The sequence below is a fragment of the Balaenoptera physalus genome (assembly GCF_965194825.1).
Source record: "Balaenoptera physalus genome assembly, chromosome: 10".
In the NCBI taxonomy this organism is placed as follows: Eukaryota; Metazoa; Chordata; class Mammalia; order Artiodactyla; family Balaenopteridae; genus Balaenoptera; species Balaenoptera physalus.
The window spans coordinates 84,105,813-84,127,736 of NC_138889.1; the positions used below are offsets into that span (position 1 = coordinate 84,105,813).

At 36.6% G+C, this 21,924-nt stretch overlaps 1 pseudogene across 1 annotated transcript in view; it reads left to right on the forward strand.

The window, feature by feature from the left end:
- Positions 1-20,137, forward strand: part of LOC309667846 (hypoxia-inducible factor 1-alpha inhibitor pseudogene) — a 61,001-nt pseudogene extending 40,864 nt beyond the window's left edge. The window contains exon 2 of the transcript in view: positions 7,308-20,137. The product of the transcript in view is annotated as a hypoxia-inducible factor 1-alpha inhibitor pseudogene (transcript). The remainder of the gene's footprint in view (positions 1-7,307) is intronic.
- Positions 20,138-21,924: the final 1,787 nt, after the last annotated feature.

The window sequence follows — 21,924 nt, forward strand, 5'->3', positions numbered from 1 at the left end:
CTGCTTCTTGACACTTTGCTTGTACATCTGCTTTAAGATCTGTCAAGTGGTGTTGTAACTTACAAACTTGCAATTTTTTCTTCCTCTCTAAGTTGAAGTCTACAAGAATATGTCATTCAAGTTTATTGCCACAGTGCCTGGCACATTATAGGCAAGTCAAAGAAAAAAATTGTGGCATGACTCATAAGTAGAAGAAAACTTGGTCTGAAAGCACCTTTTTAGTCATTGCATCCACAAAATATATTGTGTTCTACCCAAATTGGTACTTACAATGGCCCTATTTACTATTTTTATTTATAATCTAGATGACAGAATGGTGACCAGCAATACTGTTATAGCCAATAATATTTTGCCTGACTCCAAAAGAAAAGGATTTATATTTAAAATGTCTTAGGAATTTGAGAAATGTGAAGATGTGATTCAATACTGTTTATAATTACTATGTAAAGAAAAGAAAAATAATCTCTGAATGTATATTACACAGGACAAGCTTTAAGAAGATCCCAGAAAAGAATTTGTAGATCGTTTTGGATCAAAAGCAAAATATGAATTCATAATATTCATACTTTATTGGGGTTTTTTTTCATTTTTTTTAACTGATTTTTTTTTTCCTATGTTTTGGCTGTGCCACGCATGCGGGATCTTAGTTCCCCAACCAGGGATCGAACCCGCGCTCCCTGCAATGCAAGCACGGTGTCTAAACCACTGGATCTCCAGGGAAATCCCCATGCTCTATTGTTAATTAAGTAAAACACATGTGAATTGGTAATGAAGTATAAAGTTATCTGGATTATTTATGGTTCTTAGATGACTGAACCTCTATCTATACTCTATGACTTAAACAACATATAAAAACTTGAAAAACATCCATTGATAAAGGAAAAAGGTGGGTAGGCAGTGATAAAAATTGACATCTAATATGGATTAGGCATGTTGTTATAAATGATTTATGCATTGTCACATTTGATCCTCACAGCAACCCTGTGAGAAAGTTGAGTAAACTGGGTCTCAAATAAGTTGCCATCCAATTAGTCAATGGAAGAGCCAAGACTCTCATCCAGAACTGAGTCCAATTCCTATAACCTTTACCCAGTACCACACTGCCTTCAGAAGAAATTTGATTTCTGTGACCTAGAGAAAATAATATTGCAAGGGCCTATGAATATTATAAGGAGTATATATTTATACATAATATGAGAGTCCCTGCTTCCATCAAAGCCTGGACATGAGACCACCCGGTTATAAGTTTCAGTTAGGTCATTTGAAGAGGACACTAGAATATATTGCCTTGGAAAGTGGTGGAGTCTTTTTGGGAGGTCAGATAAAGAAAGTTTTAAAGGCCTACAGCTTTCTCTCTGGAGGTGAAGTAGTCATAATGACGAAAGTCTCATTTCAGCCCTAACTTTTGATTTTAGTTAAACAGGGTACTAAATGCCGATCGAGCATCTTTAGAGACTCCAGGGAAGGCAGCAATTAGTACTGCTCTGCTGTATAGGGTAGCAGGACTTCTGTTGGAACAGCTGTTTGTTGATCCAGCTGACATTCTCTTTCATCCACCCATCCATTGTTCTCCTTAAACAATAGCAAGATACAAATGTGAGTTTTACTCACTCTAATGAAAAGGGTAGAGTTTCTTTCCCTATAAATATTTTCAAAAGCCTTGATGATTCATGAGATTTGCACAAATACATTTAGAGCTGAAAGTAAGTGTATAAGGCATTTGGAGAATACTCTGCCCCTGGCATAACAGGGAGAGGAGGGCTCCTACATTAAAAATAGCTCTGCTTGTACTTTTAAGGCAAACATGCTCTTCATTACTGTCCTCCCTACCCAACTCCCCCCTGGAAAAAATAAACATTATCCAAAACAAAACCTGACAGAAAAGACGACAGCTTCTTGGGTGGGCATAAATGCAATCTTGCCTGAAGCCAGGGGTATACACAAGATGACCTTTAAAATTTCCTTTCAACCCCATTATTCACTGGGCTTATCTAAACATTGTTTATGAAGGAAGATAAAATATGGATGAGTTTTCAAATGAAGAAAGCAGCAAAGACTTACTGACTCTGTCTTGTTGCAAAAGGGAAATTGGATTTGTACCTTCATCTCCTGCATTTCTCATTTATTTCATTCGGGCATGCGGGGCATGTTACCAAGTATCAAATTCACCTGTGAAACTCAGCTTGTACAATAAAAACATGATGGCTTCATCTCTTTTGCTCTGCAGAATCTACATTTTCATTTCAAGTTAGTAGTCATTCTTGATACTTCTCCCTTAGAGAAGATTCCAAACTTTAAAAAAAATCTCTCTCTGGGCATCTTTCTTTTAGAAACGCTTCTGAAAAGAGGGGCTCAATGTACATATGAGATTTGACTCAAACACCTGTGGTTTTCCCAAACATTTTCCAAGGTATCCGATCACAAAACCTAATTTTTTTTTTTTTTTTTTATTCCTTGTCTTTCATCTAGACACTGAAACCCACTCATTTAGGGCTGTTTCTTACAATTCAGGATGCAGCTTGAATGCCACCTCTTCAAAAATCTTCCTGACCACCCCAACCTAAAGTAGCCACTCAGTCACTAACTGTCATACCCCATTGTTCCAAATCTCTACCTTGAATTTGTTACCATCTTATTTATTTAATGCTCACACCTCTCAGTTGGAATGTGTTCCATAATGAGCAGAGGTTAAGTTAGTTTTACTCACCTCTCTACACCCAGCAGTTACGAGAGCTTACAAAGAGTATGTACCCAATTAATATTTGTTGGATGAATGAATGTATGGTGCCCTCAACAGGAAATGCACTGCAAATGTCCATGAATAATTTCATATTATACAAATAACATATGTGTGGAGAAATATAGATACATATTAGTTATTTGGCATCAAGTTTGTGTTGATTGATAACGATAAGAAAGGTTGAAAAAGCACAAAATTGGGGTGGATTTTCCCAAGATAGAACATATTAAGGTAAAATGTTAGGGTTTATTCTGGCATTGCCTCTTTATATCAGCAGAACTGCTTTCCTTACAGAAAAACCCAGTAAGAATAAGTTCTTGGCATCCTTGCTGGCTTCAAAGGTTGGATGATCTCTTTTGTCTCCTTTTGAGATCCCTATCCTGTTTCTCCATCTAGTTGACATCTCCTTGAACCGAGGTTTTTTTTTTGGCCACACTGTGCTGCGTGCAGGATCTTAGTTCCCTGAACAGGAATCAAACCCTCACCCCTTGCAGTGGAAGAGTGGAGTCTTAACCACTGGACTGCTGGGGAAGTCCCAGATTTCTTGATTTTAAACACTATTCTTGGGTCGGACCCCATTTCTTTGAACACATCTTAGTTCCATTTTTCAGTTAAAAATTGTTCATACCCCTTGAAGTGTGTCTGCTCTTAGCCAATTTGGGTAACAGACTAAGCAGACCTGCTTTGGCTGCCTCTGCCAGCAACCAGAGACTGAGAGCCCTGGGTTTTTCTTAAGTGCTTACAATTCTCAAGTCTTTTAAATTATCCCTCTTCTTAGATGATCACTCCTTCCATTTTCATCCTCGCTCCCACATCTGTCTCTGCTCATTCCATTTGACTAGCTTGCCATGTTCTATCAATCATCAGGTTTTAAATTGTCCCCAATCTGCAGGACGAAGAACAATTTGGAAATCAAGCTATAGCTTTAATATCTGTCTTAATTGGAGCCTATACAAACTGTATTTACTCTGTTTATATTCACAATGTATTTTAAAATTTATTGGCATCCACATTAAGTATGCTTGGAAGACCTCCCTGAAGATAAAGTAGAAATTTTGTATTTCTCAAACTGGGCTTCAAATTGAACATTTCAGTAATGGTAATGATTTTTAGATTCCTGAAAAAGCTACTTGATTTTTTCTAAAATTTATGACTGGTGACACCCTTAGCATCAACATTTAATGGAACAGAGTTACAGCCAAGTATATCTTTAGTTGCACAACCAGGATTGGTGAGGGGAAAAGTAAAATAACTTGATCATGGCATTAGAAGTCTTCCATTAGTTGACTGAAAGCTCTATTACATTTTTTAAAACTTGAATTTATGTAAGTATAGAAGTATAATTACATAACAATCCTTTGTTCATTTTAGAAAATTTAGAAAGTACAGTTAAGGGAAACACATAAACATACGCACTCCCATCTTCACTTTCAAGCAAGGTTTCACTATTCTGCTAAGATTCTTCCTCAGCCACCCAGACAATTGGCCTTGTCACAAATATATCACACTTTCCCTGTCTTTGCTCAGATCATTCCTGCAACATGAAAAACCCCTTTAAATCCCTTCTCTTTTTGAAATTATAATTACTATTCAGAGTCTAACTCAAATGCTACCTTCTTTATCAAAATTGCTCATGTCATTTCAGAAGAACCCAATTCTTCCTTCCTCCCCTCTAAACAATCAACTTAGCTCATCCCTCAGACTTTTGAATTTCCTGTGAATTGGTAGTTGGACCTTGTGGATTGAGAAGATTTAGGTTAGATTTATTTTATTTTTTCATGGGGCTATTTGGATCAGGAGGCCCATGTTGTCATTTTCTTTCTCTTTTTATAATTTAGCTGTAATTGATTCTCAATGCCTAGATCCATTAATAATTAGGGGATGTCAAATGATGCTATTCTAATTCAGTTTTTCTTCTGTATTATTAGTTGGAATACTTTTATTAAGGAAAACTTTCCTCTTACTTATCATTTGGTTACTGCATGGTAAAGTTTGATAGGAAAAGCAGAATAGATGCCTGATTTTTACTTCCCTCTTTACTTACCAGTTGTCAAATAATTTGATTCACTAGCATCCTCTGAAGATGACTCTCACTTTTAAAAGATCATTCAGTGTTAAAATTCTATCTAAATGATCTTGTACTATCAGATGAAATGAGAGAAGGTATCTAAAAAGAGACTCCTAACAGCAAACCATTGTATTTTCCATAAACAAATGTTCTATCCTTGTTTTATTCTTCTTTTTCAGAGAACAATAATTTTAAATCTTTTACATGTCTCTACTTATTGCACCTTGGAAATGTCAACCAGCCTCATTATTTTAAATACAGTTTATATGTCAATAACTCCCAAATTCCTGGATTTGGATCCTGTCTGGATCTTTTCCCCAAATTCCTGTTTCATGTACCCAAATATTTACTTGGCTCTTGACATCTCTACTTAGATGTCTAACAGTTATCTCCGACTCAACATTTCCAAAACTCTATCCCTAAACCTTCTATGCTCAGTTTTTTCCATTTACTAGCGGCAACTCCTTTCCTTCAGTTGATCAGGCAAAAAATTCGAGTCACATATAAGTCCCCTCTATCTTTTATATCCCCTGTTGGCCATTGATTAAAAAATATATCCAGAATATAAATATAATATAAATATTTCTCACTTTCTTCACCACTGCCATCTTGGTTCAATCACCATCATCTCTTATTTGAATTATTATAATAGACTCCAAAGTTTTCTACCTACTTTTGTTCTTAACTCCTACAGTCTAATGCAAGATGTTGAATCATGTCACACTTACACTAAAAGCTCTGTAATACCTTCTCATCTCACTCAGGGTAAAATCCAAAGTCCCTGCAGTGGTTAATAATCTCATCTCCTACTATTACAACCACATTAAACTCCTTATTTTTCCTTTAGCAGACAAATCACCACCTTCTTGGGACCTTTACATTTTTTATCCCTTCTGCCAGGAAGGCCCTTCTTCAGATTTTATATGTGTTTTACTTTTACCTCCTTCATTCAAGTGTTAACTTTTTAGTGTCTCCTTCCCTTGTAATATCACCTTCAGTTGTCATCTTCTAAAAAAGATTTATTTACTTATATTGTTCATATTCTGTTTCCCTCATTAGATCATAAGATCCAAGAGGGAAGGAGATTTTGTTTCGTGCACTATTTTACCCCTTTCTCTTAGAAGAGTGTCTGCCAGTAGTTACTCAATAGTTATTTGTAGATTTAACACATTAATTCTGAGCTTGTTACTTCTTATGATCTTTAATTTCTTATTTTCTATTTTTCAGTTTTAGAATGTTCATTTGGCCAGTGTTTATAAATTATAATTCTCTTTTAAAATTCTCTCTCTTCTTCTACTTTGTCCAATTTTTTTGTAACTTTCTTAAGCATATTGATCATAGTTACTTAAAGGTCCTTGTTGAATAACTCTAATATCTGAATCATCTCTAGGTCTATTTCTATTGCCTATTTTCTCTCTCTTTTTTTTTTTACTTTCAATTATTTGATTCTGTGGGTTTTGTTTTTGTTTTTGTTTTTGCATGTCTCATAACTTTTGGCTTGATGGATGAAACATTTTAGGGACTCTTTTGATGGACATTTCTCTAAAGCATGTTAAGGTTTTTCATCTGGTACACACATGGCTGGCAGATTACTATAGTCCTGGTCAGACTTAGTTTTAGGCTTTGTCAAGATAGGTCTATTTAAATTTTGCCCTTACGTGTAGTACATAGTCCTCACTTCTAGAATATGGCACTTAATCCTAGGATGGCACCCTTCTGAGGTGAAAACTGAGAAATACTAAAATTTTTGCAAATGCTTCTTTACTTCCATAGGGATTAAACTTTCATTTTTGTTTTCTTGGTGTGGCTGCTGAGATACATTCTTAAACCTCCCATTTGCTGTTTTATTCTGGGTTATTTAGACTCTCACTCTATAAATAATATAATAGAATTTACATATTATTTATATATATTTATAATATATATTATTTTTATATATTTATGTAGTTTAGGAGTCAGTCAGCAGTTGGGAAAGGGAGATTTGAATGTAGATTTTTGGGTTTCTTCTTTGAACTTCCTCACTCTCCAGGCTTTTCCTCTTCAAATGCTAACTCTTTGGGCAGCCCTGAACTCCATCTTCTATTTTTCAATTATCTTCTGTTCTTTTACTTTGTTTCTGGTCTTTGCTTATGCTAATGAAATGCTGTTTTCATTTCAATAACCAGCATAGTAAATTTTATATGTGGTAAGGTATTTACTCTCATCTCTTTTTCAAAAAGTTTCTTAGAAATTACTACATATTTATTTTTTCCATATGTATTTAAAAATAATCTCTCCAGTTTCTTTTTAAAATTTTGAATTCTTCATGCAATCACAGTAAATTAAGCTTACCAGTTGCTGTTTTATTTTGGGTTACTTGGACCCTCACCCTAAATATAATATATAACATAACATAAATGTAGTTTAAGAGTCTGTCAGCTGTTGGGAAGGGGGGATTTGAATATCAACTTCTGGGTTTTGTAAGCCAAAATTTAATGTTAATATACATTATGTATTAAGAGTGGCTACTGAGGGCGGCGACTGCGGTGGAGGCTGCGGCCTCGGGCTCTGGAGAACCCCGGGAAGAGGCTGAGGCCCCCGGCCCCGCCTGGGATGAGTCCCAACTACTCAGTTATACCTTCCCGACCTGGCCCATCCTGCATCTCAGTCAGAGCAACCCCGGGGCAGAGGAGCTTATTGAGAATGAGGAGCCTGTGGTGATGACAGACACAAATCTTGTGTATCCTGCCCTAAAATGGGGCCTTGAATAACTGGGGCAAGAAAATATTGACAACAGAGACTTCTCTGTGTACAGTGCCAGCACCCACAAGTTCTTGCACTATGATGAGAAGAAGATGGCTAATTTCCAGAACTTTAAGCTGAGGTCCAATAGGGAAGAAATGAAATTTCATGAGTTTGTTGAGAAACTGCAGAATATACAGCAGTGAGGAGGTGAAGAGAGGTCGTATCTGCAGCAAACACTCAACGACACTGTGAGCAGGAAGACTGTCATGGACTTCTTGGGTTTTCACTGGAACTGGATTAATAAGCAACAGGGAAAGCGTGGCTGGGGGCAGCTGACCTCTAACCTGCTGCTTATTGGCGTGGAAGGAAATGTGACACCTGCTCACGATGATGAGCAACAGAACCTCTTTGCTCAGATAAAAGACTACAAGCGATGCATTTTGTTCCCTCCGGATCAGTTTGAGTGCCTCTACCCATATCCTGTTCATCATCCGTGTGACAGACAGAGCCAGGTGGACTTTGACAATCCTGACTACAAGAGGTTCCCCAATTTCCAGAATGTGGTTAGTTACGGAACAGTGGTTGGCCCTGGTGATGTTCTTTACATCTCAATGTACTGGTGGCATCACACAGAGTCATTACTAAATGGGGGCATTACCATCACTGTGTACTTCTGGTATAAGGGGGGCCCCATCCCTAAGAGAACTGAATATCCTCTCAAAGCCCATCAGAAAGTGGCCATAATGAGAAACATTGAGAAGATGCTTGGAGAGGCCTTGGGGAACCCACAAGAGACTGTTCCCGGGACTGCCCTGGTGGCGCAGTGGTTGAGAGTCCGCCTGCCAATGCACAGGGGACATGGGTTCGAGCCCTGGTCTGGGAGGATCCCACATGCCACAGAGCAGCTGGGCCTGTGCGCCACAGCTGCTGAGCCTGAGCTCTGGAGCCCACAAGCCACAGCTGCTGGGCCCACGTGCCACAACTACTGAAGCCTGTGTGCCCTAGAGCCTGCACGCTTCAACTACTGAGCCCATGTGCTGCAACTACTGAGCACGCATGCTGCAATTACTGAAGCCTGGGCACATGGAGCCCGGAGCCCGTGGTCTGCAACAGGGGAGGCCACCGCAATGAGAGGCCCACACACCGTGGTGAGGAGTGGCCCCCACTCGCTGCAACTAGAGGGGGGCCTGCGCACAGCAACGAAGACCCAATGCAGCCTAGATAAATAAATAAATAAACAAATAAACAACCAAACAAACAAGAAAAGAATGGCTACTGAATTTTATGATTTATTTTAATATAATCACATGTTAATTTTCTCCTTTAATATGTAACTTCAAGAGATTTTGACTTAACTATCAAAGCAATTCATACATCCAAAATTTATAAAATTATGTTACCTTAATGAAAAAAATGTGTTTTTTAATATGCTTTTTCAAATGGGCTCATACTGTGTTTAATATTTTTATAATCTATAATACTTTTCCACTTAACAGTTTAATGTAGGTATATTTCTTGTTTATAAATACAGTCCTACATTACCATACAGGTGACTACATAGTATAGTATTACATGGATAGATACCATAATGTGTCATGTTGGAAATTTAAGTTATGTGAGTTTCTAACTATTAAACACTTTTTAAAGACATTATTCAAGGATGTTTTGAATAATTTTGCAATCTGAAATTTACAAAGTATTTTACTGATTTAGAGAGAAAAGATTATTCACAGTCACATAAATATTTAATTTCTTCCTTTTCTTTCTCAATCATAGCATATGCAATTTTATTGTCAATATTTCAAAACTTTGCAAATTTCCTACACATCCCTAATTCATGATAGTCCATTTAAGAATTAGTAGCCACGCATGGCTACTTTTTTCCTCAGAAAATTTTATAATTATACATGTTGGTTCAGCTTGCAATGATAGAATTTCCATGTATTCTTGTTCTTAACAGAAGAAAATTGAGGGGCAATCAGAGAGGAAGAATAAGGGGGGCTGTGGAAAACACCCTTTGTGTAAAGTAAAGTAAAATGGGGTGAGGTCACCATCAAAGAATCTTTCCTCCTTAGGAGAGTTCATTCTCTTAGAAACTGTTTGTACCTCAGGTTATCATCTCTACCTTTCACTTGTCCAAATCTTTTTATAGAAGGTCATTTCTAGAATACCTTAAGTTAGGTAGTTAAAGATAGTATGGAACTTTCTGGAAGAAATATGTATAACTTCTGAGATAAACTGAAGATAACAATTGGTCAGTGAGCACCAGGATTATAAAAACAGACTATGTCACTAAAATCATATGCTTTTGAAAAATATTTTCAGTCTTTCTCTACACTGTGGAAAGTGTATAGCCTTTGAAATCAGAGAGACCTAGATTCATTGTCACAGATCTGCAGTTACAACACTTAAACTCCTTGAGGTTCAGTTGCTGGAATTGTAAGACGAAGGTAATAATACTTACCTTGTTAAAGGAATGTGGAAACTAGAAAAAAAACATATGAAAAGTTCTTTGCATAGTATGGGGCACTCTGTAGGTACTCTGTAAATGGTAATCAATTACTGTGATAGCATTTTTGCTGGTAATAATAATAAGATATTTTTAATATGTATAGTTTACAGACTAGAAAATGTTCAGACTTTTTCTTTTAACTTTTTAAGAATTTATATTACTCATCTAGCTACTATTTGCTTATACTCATTAGTATTCGTCCTGGAGACTGTCTTGCCATAGTAGATTATTGATGACAGTGCTTCCTGTTCTACTTTTTGTCTGGGAGCAAGATTAATTTATATGCTGATTAATCTGGGGGGCTGCTCACCTTACTCCTCTGCCTTTGTCATAGATCTCATTTGTTTGTAATCAATTTTTCTTAACCTTTATATACCCAAGGAGATGGCACATGAATACATTACTTACTTGCTTCATACTTTCATTCATAAGACAAACAGCTAATGGATAGAATGTTAAAAAAAAAAAAAGATAAATTATGACTTCTTTTGGTATCAAAACAGTTTCTTTCAAACCTGGAAAGATTAGTTTTGTGAAAATTCTTACCACTGATATCATGTGTACATAAATGAAAATATGGATGCAATATATATTCATGGGTCATTAAATAAGTATGTATGAAACTAAGAGGAAGCATAGCATAAAAAGTATTTTTCCCTGAATAAATTGTATATATAAATTTAAGGTAAAGAGAGGTCCTCTCAGAATGAATGTATATTTTTTTCTAGCTCAGACCTACTACTTAGCTTGTCTAAGTTCTGGGATGCATTCCTATCATGATACCTTTCAACCCTGAAATCTATGATTGTAATGTAACACTGTTGAAATTATTTTTTAAAGAGTAATCTTATTACATGAGTTAACAAACAGTTGTCCTTGAGTGGTAGGGCAAGGGTGTGGTATTACAATAACTGATATCTTGAGAGGCTAACATATTTCATAGTGGGAATGTCTGTAGCTCAATACTGACCATGATTCTGAGCTTTTAAAATGACATTAGAACATCACAATTTTTCCTAAGTCATCCAGTAGTTCGGTGAATAATTATCAACCATTCTCAGAATTAGTGTATTTCTCCCTATTTTTGTCACTAAAGTTTTATTACTAGATGCAATGACAAAAGATCATTCAGGGAAGTGGAAGAGTTACTAGATGGTAATTAAGAAGAAAGAATTAAGAGTAAGGAAAGTAAGAAGGAAGAGAGGGAGGGAGAAAGACAAAGATGAAGAAAGGAAGGAAGGAAGGAAGGAAGGAAGGAAGGAAGGAAGGAAGGAAGGAAGGAAGGAAAGGAGGGAGGGAGGGAGGAACGAAAAAAGTAAAAAATGGAGAGGTTAAAAAAAAAGAATAAAGGAAGGAAAAATATTAACAACCATTCTTTACTATGTCTCAGTCTAAGGGTTAACATGTGACATTGGATCCTCACAGCATTCTGAGGTAGGAATTTCCACCATTTTATAGATGCATACCTGTGTGGTGCCCATAGAAGGAATGTTTGATTCCAAGGGGTCACAGATACACTGAGAATGACGTTATGCCAAAGCCTTCATACCTTGTTTCTTCACTGGTTTGTGTTTTGGGCTTTATTTCCTGTCTTTGCTCATTAACCATCATGAGCACACTCTGTGGTCTAATTTTAGCCACAAGGGTTTAATGTTACTGTTAACTACAGACGGCTAGGCAATTAGGTAATTTTGTTTCTCTAGTGACAGCCTGTCAGGGTAGTGCTGATAAAGCCACTTTAGCTGGAGGTCACTCACTCACCAAGGGCTCCAATCATTTATCTTGTTGTGTACAAGCTACTTTAACTGAAAACACAAAAGCAAAGAAACAGGGTACCATTGTGTGTGAGACTCTGGCTCAGGACCTAGACGGACTGGGTTTGAATCTCAATTCTGCTACTTTTACTAGATGGGCTATCCTTTGGGAAATGGCTTAATCTTTCTATACCTCAGGCTTTCTATTCTCTAAAATGAGGATCATAATAATATTTATATCACAGAGTGCTTCTAAGTATTCAAGGAGTTGATATGTAAAAATGTCCAGGCACATAACAAATGGTATATAATTATTGCTGTTATTATTGCTTTTATTATTATCCATGAAGTTAATTCTAGCTTTGAATTCAGTAATTCTAGATGATGTCCCATCCATACACTTACTACTACCTTCTTGAACCTTCCCTGAATTCTAAGCACATCCACCCCCTTGTTCTTGCAGGAGGTCACTGTCTTTGCGTGTTGCCGCTCCTTATGCTGGGAATTAATTCCTAAATCATATTCAGCTCAGTAGAAGTCTTCTCCATATAGTTAGCTATGTCCTCCACCCCACCCCAAAGAAGGCAGATTAGTCACTCCTATACATCCCTATCATGACTCATCGTTGTATACATTATAAATACTGTCAACATCCCTCCGCCACTGGCCCCTTCTCATATATGCATCTGAAAGTTCTTGGAGGACAGGAACTATATCTGGCTCTTTCTGCCTTCTGGGCACATATCACAGTGTTTGGTACACAGAGGGCTGGCAGCAAATGTCAAAAGAATAAATGAGCTTACCACTGGGAGGGCAGAAATCCAGGGGAGATAAAGTGAATAAAGCCTAGGTACCCAGGGAAAGTAGGTATGCAGCCATGGCAAAGGTTCATGAGAACAGTTATTGGCCTATTCAGCTATCTGTCATCTAGCTATCTGATAAAACTAAAACTTTTTAAGTGCCTTATCCAAAATAAACTAGTAGGCACTTTACATTTGACATCTCATTTAATATTCACAACAAGCTCATGCAATATATACTATTATTAGTCCCATTTTATTGATGAAGAAAGAGGCTCAGAGAATTAAGTAACACAGCTATGACTTGCTAAAGCAGGATTAGAGCCTCAATCTCTGTGACTTCAAACTTTATGCTCCATGTTCTAAATTGATCCTATATACATACTGCCTTTCAAAGTGATAGATACAGAGATTTTTTTATAAAAATATTTTATCTTGCTCAAACAAAGAGTTGAAATGTCTCCCAATAGTTGAATCTCTTTTATAGCCCAGAATAGTCCATCCATCTTATTATTTCTGGGGCAGAATGCAGGAGTTTAGGCGGGAAAAGTTCAGAGAAATATGATTATCTCTTTTCTCTCAGTTTTTAAAAAATCTTGACCACAGTTTAATATTTGCATATTGCTTTTTAATATCCTCTTTTATTAAAAAAATTTAACAGATATCTCTAAACTCAGGGAGAAAAACACATTTAAACTTTTAAAAATTGGGACAACTCCATTTGGTTTAAAAATGCCTTGAAAAACAAATTAAATTGAAGACACAAATTGACAACTGCCACCAGCTCCTTTGAGAGTCATGTTGGAATGGGCAGATTGTCATCCTCTAAATCCTTAGCAGTTGGGTTAAGATGGAAGCCCTGTCTCACTTGACCACCCTTTTTTTCTTTCTTTCTTCTTTTTTTTTAATGGCAGAGAATCAATCCAAATGCTGAACAACCAGAACTGCATCTTCTAAGATACTCAATTTGACATCTTATTCTGTGCAAATGAGTATAAGGTGGTGAACAATGTGAACGGATATCTTAGTTTGAATATTTTCCCAAAGTAGAATTTATGAGGCTATTGAAATCCTGCTAGACAGGAATTATTGCCTATGTATTTCCAAGCTGAGCAATTTGAGATAGATTAGAATGAAACCTCTGTGATCAGAGCTGCTAACAAGGAGGCTTCTTACCAATAAGCAATATATTATGGTACTCTTGGTGGGGAGGCTGTGGCAGCCAGTTCTTTCTGGCATAATAGGAGTGGATCCAGCATTTTTATTCCAAGTTACCACTCCTCACCAAAGTAGGGTACTTTGCAAATGCTATCAACTTTTTACTCATTTCACTTCGGAAATCAATGTTGAGAGAAAGGAATTATCTTCAACTGCCAGGTAAAGAAGAGTGGGAAATAGAGGTGAAGTTCAGGTCATCATGATGAGTTAGGAATCTGGGCTTCTGGATGCCCAGTATTTATCATTTTATGCCCTTCAGCATAGTCTCTGATGTGAAATGCTGATGACTTCAGCATTGGAGAATCTATGAGCCTTCTACATAGCTTGTGAAATTACAGCTTGCTCCTCTGGGAAGTAGACAGGGGTTTCTGAGCTTGGGCATTTACCTTTTGGGATCAGTAAATGTCCCCGTTCATTCCTCTCTTTATTGAAAAAAGGTCTTGCAAGAGATCATGGCAATATTCTCCAGTTATATTTCTCTCGCAATTCATGCAGAACAAAGAAACAAAAAACAACAATAAAAAACCCCTACATTTAGCCTATAGAAAAATCATTTCATTAAAACCCTCTTTTGAGATACCCTATTTCTCATCTTCAAATATAAGATATTTCTTAATATTTGAGCACTCACGGTTTTCTCAGTTTTTTGTGAAATTATTCATCTATATATTACTACACTCTCATACAATTTTATGTTTGTTTTTGGTAGTGATGGTTTATTGCTTTTGCTTTTTTTTTTCATTTCTTCTTTTGTTTTAATTTCAATGTTTAGCTTTGCTTTACTTACTGATGTTAGTGACATATTCTATAATTTCAGGTATAGTACACTGAGCTTTACTGAAAACAACTCCATATAAAACTGACCCTCTTAGAGAAGGTAAGCACAACTCATGGGTTTAATCATTGCATTCCATAAAAGGAGATGTCACTTAACCAGCTTTCCTCTCAGTGCCAAGAAATCAGCTCAAAGTATTTCTATTCAGATAAGTGAACTTGCTTGTCATAGCTTACTTATGCCTGTTAAATCTTTCTATGAAATATTTTACAGGGAAATATGTAAATATTTTGACTGCTTATGCCATTCTTTTCAGACTGCTTTGCAGATTACACATGAATCTCTATATGAAACAGGAAGGAAAACCAAGCAGAAATTTCTTAATGTAGCATTTTTCATTAATGAAGACAGAAAGGCTAAAGGAAAATTTTTTTTTAAATGGAGTCTTAATGTAAATAGCCAAGAAGAGTAATATATACTCTATGAATTGGCCTCAAAGTGATACCAGCGTGATGGAAATACATTATGAGTTTCCAGGACAGCGTGTCCTCTTACCTTTTCTTACTGACAGCAGATAAGTAAACCAGGGCTTAGGAGTATAGTATTTGCCAAAAATACATTAGCGCAGACTTTGTACGTAGCAAGAGTTTTATGAGTTTGCTACATCTTACATGAACAAAGGTCTATAAACCAGCCTTTAATCTTAGAAATACATGTTCTTTACAGCCTATAGTTAACAGATGTGATATATTCTGAACATAGATAGGGTAGAGAAAAGTAAGGGAATTTTTCCCAGGCAGTTCTCATTAAGTGTAGAAAGTCTTTGTTTCATTTCAGTTATTTAATTTTTGTTTTTTTTCGTGATTATTTTTGAAAGAATAAGATGATGCTGATGAAACTTGAAGATCAACACCATGGAATAATTGTGCTGTTTCCACCATCTGAGATGACATGGTTGTAGATGTTTTTAATTGTCAAATGACCGTATTTTCCATTTTTTTCAATGGAACACATTTTCTTTAATTTTGGAGGTTATATGTGTAAATGTATGACTTGACTGAGGAAAGCATTCCATCACTAATACTTCCTCATGACTGTGGAGCTGAGTAAAACATCATTCAGAATCCCTGGTTTGAAGCAACAAAAACCATCTCTGGCCTTAGCCAAAAGGAGATGCATTGGACAAATAGCAGGGATGCCCATAATTGACAATTGGCTGGTAGCCTTAGGCTTAGAAAGTGGAGCTTTGCAGGCCAGGCTGCAGGAAGCACAGTCAAAGTCATACCACAGCAACTGTATGATTCATGGGCTCTTGTGATGGTTGGAATCATCTGATTTCCCCTACATTTCCTCATTTTTTGCACTATCCATCCAAGATTCAGAGTTCCAGAACAAAGGCCAGATCAACAAAGCCTAACTCATTGGCTTCTTCTGTGGTACAGCCAGGAGTGGTAGAGGAAGGTCCCAGCTTCTGTGGTTTGAGAGAGGAACAGCAATGGGAAGCAAGCACTGGGAATTGTCTTCCAACTATGTTGGCACACAGTGAGGAACTGATAAAAATAGTGGGAAGTGGATTATGGTCAGCTGAAGAATGACAAATGTCCAAAGAAATATTGGCTTTGAAGTCATGATGGGTTCTTAGATTGGACTTTTTTATCATTGAATACTGTGAGACCTTGGATAAGTCCCTTTTGCTGCCTGTTCCTCAGTCTTTAAAATGACAAGTTTGATTTAGAGCAAGATAAGTTCCATTGTCTTTATGCTAGTTTCCATAGCAAACATCATTAATCAATCACTGTATTCTTTTCTCGAGACCAGACATGACCTCAGAATCCTTCTCAATACAGTGTTTTGGCAGCAACCACTAAATTGAGTCAACAAATGAGATAAACCTTTCAAATATCTCTGAACTAGAGGTTAATTACATTTTCTTAAAGTGTTAATGTTCTTTGAAGTTCCAGGACTGAAAAGTATTGTTAGTTGAATTATTTTAGAAAATTAGAAAGAACCTAGACCAGATGGGACTAGACTCATAAAGCGGCAAATCCAGTAAAATCTGATTGAAGTGAAAGAAAATATTTTCAAATTTGACTGGCTTTCATTATGAATGTTGAGATATAGAAGGATCTCTTTGTTTCATTGTAGAATGTGCTGATCACCCTCTGCCATCAATCCAAGAAAGTCCTGAGCTCATAAAGACTATTCTTTGAACAATAGAAAAACATGATATCAGTCTGAGGTTTAAAACTGTGAATTATATTATAGAGGGTAAATGAATATAATATTATATTGTTAATGGTAAAGAAATTACCATTAACCATGAATTATATTGTTAACGGTAAAGGAACTACTGTTTAAGTAGTCTTTTAAAATTTATAGAATACAGGATGCTAAATGGGTCAAAAATCTAAATTCATTAGGGTATGTTACTAAACCTAATAGCAGGTTTAGCTGTTGTGACCAAATAAACATATTTCTTTAGTACTGTCTTGTTTTTCTATTTTATTAGTGAGACTTTGTATTTAGATCTTTCTTTAACATCTCAAGCCTAAACTAAATGGGTTCGCAATGTAGGGCAAGTGACACGAGATGGAAAAACTACAGTCCAGGAGTTGCTAGGCTCCAACTAGCTAACAGCATCTCTTCTCTACCCAGGAGATTTCCATTGTCTTCCATTGGGCTATGTTTGTACTCATTTACACATCAAAGTTTCTTTTTGGAACGATAATGACTTGTAATATGTCCTTGAATCACAGCAGGAAAATATCTTTCTAATTCTAGAGTAATTTCCAGTACCAAGAAACAACAAAAAGTCTTCTAAAACAATTTTTGGACACTGGCTTTCTGTAGGGTACCTAGAACGAGGTCAGTTTCACAAGCCATTCTTCCTCTGTTGTTCCTATGGTAGATTGCCAAAGGACCCGAAACTTTTCTCCTTCCTGTATGCATGCCTTTAACAATACAACTTTTATCAAGACAGGTGGAGTCTATTTCTCTACCCCTTGCTTCTGGGTTGGCCACATGTCTTGCTTTGGCCAAAGGGTTCTTAGCAAATGCGATGCAAGCAGAGTCTTGAAAAGTGCTTGCACTTTGGAGTTTATCTTCTTGCTATTTTGGGGAGCACTGAGCCCACCACCACATGAATTAGCTTGTGTTAGCCTTTTGGATGATGAAAGATACATGACCAAGTTACCTCCATCACTGTAGTTAACATGGATTCAATCATCAGTCATGTCAGTGAGGCCATCCAACACCATTCGGCCCCATCTGAACTGGCCCACTATGAATTGCCCAGTTAACTCTCAGAATTATGACAAATAACAAATCTTTGTTGTTTTAAGACATTAAGTCTTATGGTGGATTTTTAAATGGCAAAATATGTCCCAGTAGTTGCATCATCATTCACCCGGTATTGGTTTGCTTACCCTCAGAGGGTAATCTATAGAAACTCCTCAGATTTACCCACTCATTGTCAATGAATTGAATGAACCTTTAGATTCACTGGGAAAGACTACTAACACCCTTTCCATGGTTGTTAAAATAAAACTGACTTTGGACTTTTTGGTTTTCATTATTTTAGATTCAGGAATTATTTTTTTAAATGAAAACATCAGATGTTGACATTCTTTTTTTAGATCTAGCAATGATACAGGTGTTAAACACCTTAACATATATAGTGAAAACTTTATAACACCAGTGAATTTCAAACTTGCAAAAGAAATAATTTCTCAGCTGTTCAGGGTTAATCTGCCACATGGATTTGATATGGCATTGAAGAGTGAAAAATGCAAAAGAGACCAAAATTGTCTAAGAGAGGGAAGAAACCTCATAACATTTAAGCTACACAATATCTTCCTGATGGGAGCTGAAGGTCAATTTACTTTTAGAATTTATAAAGTTCTTTGTTTGAGACATTTTGCTCTAAATCCTACCATTCTCAGCTGTATCTTATCCTACATCCCAGGGCCAATGGATTCATGTCTTCTCTCCTCCACCTTCAGGTTATTTCTAACAACTCATCATCTGTTTTCCCTGGGAATTGTCCTCACATACAGAGTTCTCTCCAGAATTTTCATCTGTTTGACTGTGTTACCTGGTCCCCTTTCAAAGTTAGTTAGTATATATATATGTACATACACATGCATGTATTTATGTCATATTTCTCTGCTGTTTCTCCTTTGTGACTTCGAAAGGGTTTTCTGGTGGAAAATTGGCCAGAGACATGTTTGGGAAGAATGGCAAAGCATGGTAATCTATGGTCAGAAAGATCGTGCCTAATTATATATCATATCTGTACTTGTAAAAAATGCTTTTTTGTTTTTATCATCATATTTCAGTAATGTGATTGTACTTTGGGGTACACAAATGTGCTGTTTATTCAGTTCTGGAGTCCTTTGGTCTGGTATCGTGATGTCAATTATTTCAATTTTCACATCTTAGGAACTGTGGAGAAGTTGACAGAAAGTGCTAGTTCCATGACTAGGCATAGAGCAGTACTGGTGTTGCATTCTTTAGAAGCAAATATCCAGATTCAACAGAGAACCACAGTGTTCCCTGCAAGGGTGGGAATAGGGTCACAGTGGCTCCTATGGCAGCTGGTTTTGAATAATTACTGGTAAGAACTCTCCATAGATTGAAAAATTTAAACTATCAAGAATAAGACTCAGGCAAATGTCTCATCATTTTTAGTTCAACACCCCTTGGATATGATACATAACATGCAGTGTTTTCGTTAGAAGTCAGTAGACTCTGTGAATCCCTTTATTCTGGGCAATTCAGTTCAAATTCTTTCCAAACTTTTCCTTCCAAAATAAGTGTATCAAGCATTTATTGAAAGTGCTACTGCCTAACTCTGGGCAACGTCTTATGAAATCCATTGACTTCTGAAATAGAGGTGGCAGGAAATAGAGATGTCTCAAGGAAATATATTGTCTTAACTCTTTCTCAGTTGGGACTGCCTGTATCAATAGGGGAAAGGAGTAAGAGAAGGATATTCTGTTTTAACTGTGGTTAAAGCAAATTTTGACCTGTAATTAGTAACTTACAGGTTAAAATTCCTGTAAAATTCCAACTTCCCTTCTGCTTCTCAGAGGGAAGGCATCTGGAACTTTGGAATGAGATAGATTCCAGCTGACTATAATGAGGTGATAGGATGTGTGAGAAGAATAACTCTTTTCTGCCCACTGCTAAGAAGACACTCCAAACCTGGGTTCTAGTGATGAATGCTCTCTTTTCAGTGTCCAGTAAAAACTGGTTAAAGCATCAAACAAGAGTCTTGACTGTGCCTGGTGTGGTAGCTCAGAATCAATTTCTCCTCTTCCCTAATTCTTTCACTAGTCAATGGGAACAGCCTTGGATTTCAACATGATTTGTAACCTTCAGTGAGATGTTTGCTTATAGGTATCCCTAACTGTATACAGTCAAAATCAGACTTATGTTATCATTAAGCCTCTCCAGTGTTTGTGTGGGAATTATGAGGACATGAGCTGCCCTCAAAGAACCCTTCAGCCAGGGCCAAAGTTTAGAACTACCTTCTCCCCACCCAACTGTCTTATAGGCAAAGGGCCAAAGTTTAGAACTACCTTCTCCCCACCCAACTGTCTTATAGGCAATCATTCTATTTCAGTAGCTCCTAAAATTATAACAATACCAAAAGTGTATTGGTGATTCCATCTACTTTTTTCCACATGTATTTACTGAGTACCTTGTGTAGTATATGCAAAGCACTGTGCTGGTGCAGCTGGGGGTTCAAAAGGAATAAGACCAAAGCTTTAACCTTAAAGTGGAATCAGGTGAAGATATGGAGTAGAACCATCTTTTAGCTCTCCAGGAGGGTCTAGTTATTGATTAAGTGGGAATATGGTATTTGTTAGCCTTGAGGATCCAAACTAACTCATCTTAAGTATAGACCACTTCTCAATCTTGCCTGTTGGCATGATGCATTCATACAAAACACAGTTGTTTTCTTGAGCATCTATCATCATTCATTCAGTTACTTGTTCATTTAAGAAAGTTTATTGGGTGTCTATTATGTGCCAGACATTGTACTAGTCTCTGGGGAGAGAACAACGAGCAAAATGGAGAAAAATCCCTGCCCTATGGAGTTTTCATAACAGTGGGAGAAGACAGATGATAAAATGAAGAAGTTAAAATACAATAAGTTAAATGAAAAAAAAAAAAAAAACCTATGGAGAAAAATGAGGCAAAAAAGTGGGTTATTTTGTGTGTGTGTGTGTGTGTGTGTGTGTGTGTGTGTTAGGGGTAGCAGTTTGAAATAGTATAGTGACAGACAGTTCTGTTAGATTTTGGAGAAAGGGTAATAAATGAGACACATACTCATAGATCTTAGACTGGTGGAGACAAAAGATGATTATACAGGTAATTATATTAAATTGTGACGTTAGGATAAGAGGTATATGTAATGCTATGGATGAGGACACAGGAAAAGGAGACTTTGAACAGTCAGGAATGGTTTCATGGGTGAATTGACGTTAACACTGAAACCAAAATATAATATAAGCCAGAGGAGAAATGAAGTGGGTTGAGGGTCAGCACAGGAAAAAATAAGTTCAAAGATTCAGAAGGAAGTGAGAACGTGGTACATTCAAGGAAGTGAAAGTTTAAAATGGCTAAAGTATGGATTGGAGGAAGGAGAGTAATGTGAGATGAGTCTCCAGAGTAAGCATTAGTAATGTCACAAGAGCACTGAATGCCATGTTAAGAAATTTGGACTTTATCCTAACAACAAACAGAAACCATTAAAAGAATTTAAAGGGTTGGAAAAGACTTGAGGTTGATCCCCAGGGGCCTGTAGGGAGGCCGGATGGAGCTCTGTTCATTCAGAATCTTGATCCTGAACGGCCCCTTAACTCTGTTCTTTGATTCAACTAATTACCTTGCCTTTCCTAATAATAAGGTACATTTATTTGTGACTCACCCATTCATTCATTCATTTATTCTCCAACAGATATATAATATTGGTAACTTGTATTCTGGTCATGTCCAAATAAATCCTTTTAATTCAGATATCTGATAAGATTTGTTTCTCTTAAAACCCAAATAATTACAGGTCAGCTAAAAATTCTGGGCGAACAGTACCAAGTTCAAGACTGCAATTTTGATTTTAATTTTAACTCACTTGAGCTTTTATTGCATTTGACTGCTTTGATTGACATTTACAAAATACAATAAGAAGTTAATTATTTCATAACTAACTCCCTCAGCATAATACATGTTGTTATCCAAAAATATAATATACGTGTGTCATTCTCAAGAACATTCCATAACATAGACATGAACTTTTATAGTTGGAAAGGTCCACAGGGATCAAAAT